This window comes from Trachypithecus francoisi, unplaced genomic scaffold (genome assembly GCF_009764315.1).
Source record: "Trachypithecus francoisi isolate TF-2019V2 unplaced genomic scaffold, Tfra_2.0 Lachesis_group2, whole genome shotgun sequence".
NCBI lineage: Eukaryota > Metazoa > Chordata > Mammalia > Primates > Cercopithecidae > Trachypithecus > Trachypithecus francoisi.
This window is the reverse complement of record NW_022681465.1, coordinates 21,325,714-21,333,088: the sequence shown is the minus strand read 5'-3', so window position 1 is coordinate 21,333,088 and position 7,375 is coordinate 21,325,714. Positions and strand designations below refer to the sequence as shown.

The 7,375-nt window shown below is 38.4% G+C and overlaps 1 pseudogene; it reads right to left on the bottom strand.

Annotated features, from left to right (window-relative positions):
- Positions 1–422: 422 nt before the first annotated feature.
- On the bottom strand, positions 423–1,625 carry LOC117064788 (annotated as a pseudogene).
- Between the last annotated feature and the right edge of the window lie 5,750 nt (positions 1,626–7,375).

Sequence of the window (7,375 nt, the reverse complement as noted above, 5' to 3'; positions counted from 1 at the left end):
TATCATATTTTAAAAACAAGATCACTGTCTCCATAGGTTTTTTAAAAATTAAAAAACCTATATAGCTGTGTTAATCAAAGCGCTTATTTTGTACAATAATAATGACCCTGAATTTCTTTCTTTTTTTTTTTTTGAGACGGAGTCTTGCTCTGTCACCCAGGCTGGAGTGCAGTGGCCAGATCTCAGCTCACTGCAAGCTCCGCCTCCCGGGTTCACGCCATTCTCCTGCCTCAGCCTCCCCAGTAGCTGGGACTACAGGCGCCGCCACCTCACCCGGCTAGTTTTTTGTATTTTTAGTAGAGGGGGGGTTTCACCGTGTTAGCCAGGATGGTCTCGATCTCCTGACCTCGTGATCCGCCCGTCTCGGCCTCCCAAAGTGCTGGGATTACAGGCTTGAGCCACCGCGCCCGGCCCGACCCTGAATTTCTTAAAAAAAATTACAATAAGCTACAAGTATCAAAGAAGCGAAGTTATCTGGAGTAGTCTATATAGGAGTTCTTTGGACTTTCTTTTATTATGCTAAAAATAGTGGTGCTTTTAGGATTTACATTATTGTACTCCTCAATATAAAGTATGGGGCATGTTAAAGTATACAGTACACCATTTTCATACACGTACAACATTGGTGGATGAAGAATGACTCTTAGCAGTAATACTGGATGTAGCCTCTGGTTTTACCAGCTGCATACTCTAGGACTATTATATAAGTAAAAATCTCTCTTGTGATACTGGAAAGTGATTAGAATGTGCAAACTGATATAGTACCTTTCACCTGCCTCTTAAAGGGTACCACCACAGGAAAGTTCATTTAAGATGTTGGTAGGTTTAACAAAGTTGGAATGCTGGCACTGTTGAATTGGGCAACAGTTCTTCAAACCTATCTCAGAGCTACAATGCATTTAGTATATTAAAGCAGCTGACATGATGACTTTTTGCGAGCCTTCCCAGGCACTGGAGGTTTTCTATTAATTTGCTGCACTAGGTCATAAAAGATCTCAACATTTCTTTTTGATTTTGCAGAAGATTCTAAGAATGTACAGTTGTTCCATTGTCTTGCTAGATTTCGACCTTGTTCCTTCTCTACAACTTTTTCATCTTCCAAGTCACACTTATTACCAACAAGAATCACTGGAACATCATCAATGTCTTTAACTCGAAGAATGTGTTCTCTCTCAGGTCTTGTAAATCATTAAATGTGGACTGTGCTGTGATGGAATAAACTAATGCAAATCCTTGTCCATTTTTCATGTACAAATCCCTCATTGCTGTAAATTGTTCCCTTCCTGCAGTGTCCAAGATTTCAAGCATACACTGTTGTGCATCTGCTTCAACTTGCTTTCTATAAGAATCTTCTATCGTAGGATCATATTTTTCTACACAAATTCCTTGAACAAATTGTACAGTCAAAGCAGACTTTCCAATGCCTCCTGAGGCAAGAACGACTAGCTTATACTCACGCATGATGCAAGCTTGTCAAAACCTAGTACCTCTCACAGGCACCGGGTCCCCGCAGCCAGCGTCGCCCTGCGCTCCCTCGGGGTCGCTACTCCCGGCGCCACGGAGGTCCTGCCGCTGCTGCCGCCGCTCCGGCTGGTTTACACGCCTGACTCTGGGCGAGGTTTGGTGATGTCCCAGAAATACATATTTTAGCATGAGTTCTATCCCAAACTCTATGAGTGTTTCTGAGTATATGATCTGTTATAAATTCCAGTCTCAGGAGTTTCAGATAACAACTGTTGAGCTTGAACAGCGCATATATGTGAAAACATTATACTCTTTATTTTTAAATATAAAAAAACATATTCATCTGATTTTGTTATTAAAGGTATGATCTCTTAAAAAGCCAGGTTTCTTTACATTCCATCAATTAAATTAGAAATAACTTCCATCAAGTGGTAAGCTGGTAGAGGCTAGGGACAATTTTTTATTCTTCAATGCCTCTGTGAACATTGTCCAGTATTTGGCACAAAGTAACTGTCTGCAGTATGGCTAAGTTAACAAAAAGAAGGAAGGAAAGAAGGAAGCGAGGAGGGAAGGAAGCAAGGAGAGAGGGAAGGAAAGAAGGAAGGGGAGAAGGAAGGAAGGAAGGAAGGGAAGGAGGGAGGGAGGAAGGAAGGAAGGAAGGAAGGAAGGAAGGGAAGGAGGGAGGGAGGAAGGAAGGAAGGAAGGAGGAAGGGAAGGAGGAGGGAGGAGGAAGGAAGGAAGGAAGGAAGGAAGGAAGGGAAGGAGGGAGGGAGGAAGGAAGGAAGGAGGAAGGAAGGGGAGAAGGAAGGAAGGAAAGAAGGAAGGAAGGAAGGAAGGGGAGAAGGAAGGAAGGAAGGAAGGGGAGAAGGAAGGAAGGAAGGAAGGAAGGGGAGAAGGAAGGAAGGAAAGAAGGAAGGAAGGAAGGAAGGGGAGAAGGAAGGAAGGAAGGAAGGGGAGAAGGAAGGAAGGAAAGAAGGAAGGAAGGAAGGAAGGAAGGGGAGAAGGAAGGAAGGAAGGAAGGAAGGAAAGAAGGAAGGAAGGAAGGGAAGGAGGGAGGGAGGAAGGAAGGAAGGAAGGAAGGAAAGAAGGAAGGAAGGAAGGAAGGGAAGGAGGGAGGGAGGAAGGAAGGAAGGAAGGAAGGGAAGGAGGGAGGGAGGAAGGAAGGAAGGAAGGAAGGAAGGAAGGAGGGAGGGAGGAAGGAAGGAAGGAAGGAAGGAAGGAAGGGAAGGAGGGAGGGAGGAAGGAAGGAAGGAAGGAAGGAAGGGGAGAAGGAAGGAAGGAAGGAAAGAAGGAAGGAAGGAAGGAAGGGGAGAAGGAAGGAGGAAAGAAGGAAGGAAGGAGGAAGGAAGGAAGGGGAGAAGGAAGGAAGGAAGGAAGGAAGGAAGGGGAGAAGGAAGGAAGGAAGGAGGAAGGGGGAGAAGGAAGGAAGGAAGGAAGGAAGGGGAGAAGAAGGAAGGAAGGAGGGGAGAAGGAAGGAAGGAAGGAAGGAAGGGGAGAAGGAAGGAAGGAAGGAAGGAAGGGGAGAAGGAAGGAAGGAAGGAAGGAAGGAAAGAAGGAAGGGAGGAAGGGAAGGAGGGAGAGAGGGAGGAATGATAAACAGATTTGACTCAATTTAATACATGAACTTTAGAACATGACTATACAATATACATATTAATATTATATATGAATATTACATTCATATATTATATATTCACATTATACAAAAATTTAGACATTGTATATTATATATATAATATGTGTGTAAGTACACTGCAGTATTATTGTATCTAGAAAAGAGAATTTGAAATATGTGAGGTTGCTAAGATTTCATATAAGTATGTAATCTATTAAATACCAAAATATTTTCTTTTGAATAATTTTAAAATAATGTCCTGTACTAAGATCACAGAACAACTCAACAGGAGTCTTTATTGATTTTCCTTATTTTTATTATGAAGATTTTTCAGACATAATGAAAATTTAAAATAATATTTCACACAAGATTAATATAATATCCATCTATATTTAGTAATTGCTAACATATTACCATATATTACTCATTTCACTCTCTAAATATCTCTTTAGATAGTAGAGTCATGGATATTTGACTATTTTGGCCCAAAACTTTTCAGCATGAAATTCCAATAAATTAGGGCACTCTCCCACAGTGCCAATGGGTAAGATTTATTTTTTACTGCTGGACTGAAACAGCTCTATAATTATCTCCCAGAACATCTGAAAGTCTGGTACTGATTCTTGGCCAAAATGAGGGCAAGATTAAACACAGGCTGTTTAAAGTTTGAAACTCCTGTGGCTAGTTTGAGTATAGATGGCTTACACCTGGTATAACCAGGCATGCAGCCTGAAAAAAGGTTCACCTGGAAATTTGGGAGACTTTCCTTCTAAGTCAAAATTCCTCGCAAAATCTTGATGGATTGTATTCCAGAGATGAAGTATGTCCTATCCAAACACACATACACAACACACAACACACACACACACACACACACCCTTGCAACCTTGGATAGAAGCACCTGAAATGTTTGCCGGAGCCTCTGGTGCTTGCCTGCCCTTGTTTCCTTTTACTCCATCATCCTCTGCTGCTTTAGTAAAAGCCTCGTGTGCGTATGCTCTACAGAGTCTTATGAGTCTTTTCAGTATCCCAAACTGTGAAAACACTAACAATAATCATTTTAACAACTATGAAAATTAATACTAATTCCATAATATTATATAATGTCTTCTCTATATCCAACTTTTCCTACTTGTTCACAATTCTCTCTTATATATTTCTAAAAAATAGTACCTCATCAATTTCATATTTTATATTTGTTTGGTAAGTCATCATATCATTTTATCTTTTTATCTATAACAATCTCACCACTTTTTAAACCAATATTGACTTTTTGAAGTTCAGGTTGGTTATTATTGCATAGAATGTTCTACATCCTGTATTTGTTTCATAATTTCCTGCTGGTGTGGAGTAACTTGCCATGTGTTCCTGTATTTCTTGCAAACTGGATATTAGGCTTAGAGGTATAACCACCTTTAGGTTAAACATTTGTATGGAATACTTTACAAGTGGTGTATTATTTATCACACATCGGAAGGTACATGCCAAGTTGTCCCATTATTTCTGATACTAAATTACATTTGTGGTTCAAGTTTTTGCACTTCTAATTTTCTTTTGTAATTTATAAGTAACTCTAGGATGATGTTTTGTTGGTCATGTTATAATCTGGTGCTGATTCTCTACATTTTTGAAGTCACTAGGTCTACCACCTAATTATGCCAACTAAATTAAAATTAAAATGAAATTAACTAGTTTGATAGAGTAGCATTTTTAGTCAGAGCTCTTTCGATTGCTAACACTTCTAACCAAAAGACCTTTAGGCTAAATGAGGTGTAACTGGAAGATACTGGAGATATCAAGATTCAAAGGGTGCTCTCTAGGAAGTGGAACAGCTCAAGGGACCTGGCAACTGGAACCAGGGATAGGACTCCATAGTGACTAAGGCTTCACTTCTCACCTCTGCTTCCATATGAGTGCGATGTTATTTTCTACATGACAGATACGTTTATTTTTCACCATTAAAAGGTAGGAAACTCACTCATAACCAAAGTTGGAGGAGACAGTTTTTTTTTTTCCCTCAGTTTGCCTGTTAAAACCATGAGGAAAGATTAATCTGCCATGGTGCTTGATGTGGCCCAGGGATGTGCTCAGACTCAGTCATGTAGGGGCAGGTGGTATTAACATTAGTTCAAACTTGGAACCACGGCATGTGTTAGAAATGATGGCTTATATTAGGAACTGGACATAAAATTGTTGTGAGCAAGAAAGTTACCTCAATTTGAGTCTACTAGAAGTTTCAGAGTGCCATTTCACATGGCCACAAAGTTCAAAAGTTCAAAAAGAGACAAAAGTTTGACCAAGAAATCAGTGATTTTTTAAAAAAGAGAAATTGAGTTCAATCATGTTTTTTATATCTTTTACTGTACTAAGAAATTTTTTTTTTCTCAATAATTGACTAAAAGTTCATTAACTACTGCACAGACTTCAATATTTAGAAATGTAATAATGGACTTGCTAACTACAATTGAAGTTAATGTATTGTTGGAACTAGCTATTGTTAGAAAGACTCATTTGCTTTTTATAATAAAATTTTACATATGATTTATAGATTTACAGATTATAACAATTTATAGATAATTACCTCATTAATTTATTGAATAACCTGACTAAATTATTTAGTCACTGAATTAAATACAACCCAGCCTTAATACTTTGGGTCAAGGAACATTGACCAAATATATATATATGCCACATGTTCCTTGAAATTTCTTACCAAAGTAAATTGTCTCATTAGAAATACAGAAGTAAATTGGTAACTAAATAGAATATGTTCTGTATTTCAACTTGAAAAATTAAAGAAATTCATAATTCTTAAAATCAAAGCAATGATCATTTGTTTCCTAATTATTATTATTGTGAATATACTTACAATTTTGGCTATGCTTTTAAGAAAGATGTACTTCTATTAAAAATTATTAAAATAAACAGCAGAGAGACTGACTTTTCAAAATAGTTTATCTGGGAAGAGCAAGGAACTGTGATTTGGGATATGTGTATCGTAGTGAACCATAGGCACATTTGAAAAAGCTGGGGGAGTCAAAGCTTTCTTAGGGGTAAAAGGTGAAGTTCCCCATCAGATTACCATTGACATTCTTCACAGAATTAGAAAAACCTATTTTAAATTTCATATGGTATCAAAGATGACCCGATATAGCCAAGACAATCCTAAGCATAAAGAATAAAGCTGAAGGCATCACACTACCTGACTTCATTAATACAGGGCCTCAGTAACCAAAATAGCATGGAACTGGTACCAAAACAGACATATAGACCAATGAAGGTGAACATACACCTCAGAAATACACCACACATCTACAACCACCTGATCTTCGACAAACCTAACAGAAGCAAGCAATGGGGAAAGGATCTCATATTCAGGAATAGCATGGGAAATCTGGCTAGCCATATGCAGAAAACTGAAACTAGACCCCTTCCTTACACTTTATACAAAAATTAACTCAAGATGGATTAAAGACTTAAATGTAAAACCCAAAACCAGAAAAATCATAGAAGAAAACGTAGGCAACAACATTCAGGACATAGGCATGGTGGGCAAATACTTCATGACAAAAATGCCAAAGCAATTGCAATAAAAGCCAAAATTGACAAATGGGATAGAATTAAACTAAAGAGCTTCTGCACAGCAAAAGAAACTATCATCAAAGTGAACAAGCAACCTACAGAATGGGAGGAAATGTTTGCAATCTACCCATCTGACAATGATATAATATCCAGAATTTATAAGGGACTTAAACATACTTGCAAGAAAAAGACTAACAACACCATCAAAAAGCAGGCAAAGGCTATGAACAGACACTTCTCAAAAAAAGACATTTACGTGGCCAACAAATATATGAAAGAAGCTCAACATCACTGATCATCAGAAAAATGCAAATGAAAACCACAATGAGATGCCATCTCACGCCAGTTAGAATGGAGACTATTAAAAAGTCAGGAAACAATAAATGCTGGAGAGGATATGGAGAAATAGGAACCCTCTTACACTGTTGGTGGGAATGTAAATTAGTTCAACCATTGTGGAAGACAGTATGGGCATTTCTCAAGGATCTAGAACCAGAAATACCATTTGACTCAGCAATCCCATTGCTAGGTATATGCCCAAAGGAATATATATCACTGTACTATAAAGGAACATACATATGTATGTTTATTGCAGCACTATTTACAATAGCAAAGACATGGAACCAACCCAAATGCCCATTGCTGATAGACTGGATAAAGGAAATGTGCTACATATACACCATGGAATGTGCTACATATACACCATGCAGCTAT